The sequence below is a fragment of the Triticum dicoccoides genome, chromosome 4B (genome assembly GCF_002162155.2).
Source record: "Triticum dicoccoides isolate Atlit2015 ecotype Zavitan chromosome 4B, WEW_v2.0, whole genome shotgun sequence".
Taxonomy (NCBI): domain Eukaryota; kingdom Viridiplantae; phylum Streptophyta; class Magnoliopsida; order Poales; family Poaceae; genus Triticum; species Triticum dicoccoides.
Genome location: NC_041387.1, coordinates 84086528 through 84087479, shown reverse-complemented (window position 1 = coordinate 84087479; position 952 = coordinate 84086528). Strand labels below are relative to the sequence as shown.

General features: G+C 41.1%; 1 long non-coding RNA gene across 1 annotated transcript in view; it reads left to right on the top strand.

The window, feature by feature from the left end:
* Window positions 1-314: 314 nt before the first annotated feature.
* Window positions 315-952, top strand: part of LOC119293392 — a 1785-nt gene continuing 1147 nt past the window's right edge. Inside the window, exons 1-2 of the long non-coding RNA XR_005143043.1 lie at window positions 315-358; window positions 453-592. This is a non-coding gene — a long non-coding RNA (uncharacterized LOC119293392). The remainder of the gene's footprint in view (window positions 359-452; window positions 593-952) is intronic.

Below are 952 nucleotides of genomic sequence, written 5' to 3'. Positions count from 1 at the left end.
GTTCCCTAGCTCCTCCCGTAGCTCTCTCCCTGAATACAAAGCTCGGTTACGTATCTCAAAATCTTCTACATATAAACGCTCAACTCCGGCTATGGTTGAGATGGAGGTATTCTATACAAGTCCTTCTATATATGTTTGTTTCTTACTTACTGTTGGATTGAAGATGCAATTGCCATGCCATATTTTGAAGGCCCGACTGGCGGAGGAGAGGTGAGTGGCGGCAGAGGAGAGGGCGGAGGAGAGGCGAGTGGCGGCGGAGGAGAGGGCGGAGGAGAGGCGACTGGCTGATGAGAGGATGCAGCAAGCAGTGCAGAAGGCGGTGTTGGCACAAACTAGTCAATGCTTTGCAATGTTTGCGGTTAGTTCCTTAATTACCAAACACATACATAATCTTCACTCAATCATAATCTTCTACTACCAGTACTTAATCTTCACTCAAACATAATTTGCAGGCTTATTGTACCCAGAATGGTATGCCCGCTATGCAGATGCCTCAATCAGGCCATGGATCTAATGCTGATGGATCTTCACATGCACGAGGCCCAAGCGACAACAACCTTGGTGGTTCTCCGAATGTTTGAGATCGAGTATGGTTAGTGCGTACATATCTCATTTACGTAGGTCTCAAATTTGTCAACGTAGAAACAAGTAGCTATCTTGATTCTTGAAGATCAAACTTATAAGTAGAGACAAGTAGATACCATTTGAACCGTTTCAAACTATAATCCATTTGAACAATTTCAACCATGATCTTAATTAACTATATGCATTCTTGAAGCTATTTATTTTCATGATTTAGAGAACACTTGAAGATATTCATGATTTAGAGACAAGTAGCTACTTATTTTCATCATTTAGAGACCATTTGAAGATCTCCATGATTTAGAAACTTGTAAGTAGAGACCGTTTGAACCATTTAAAGATCAATCTTATAAGTAGAAACAAGTAGAGA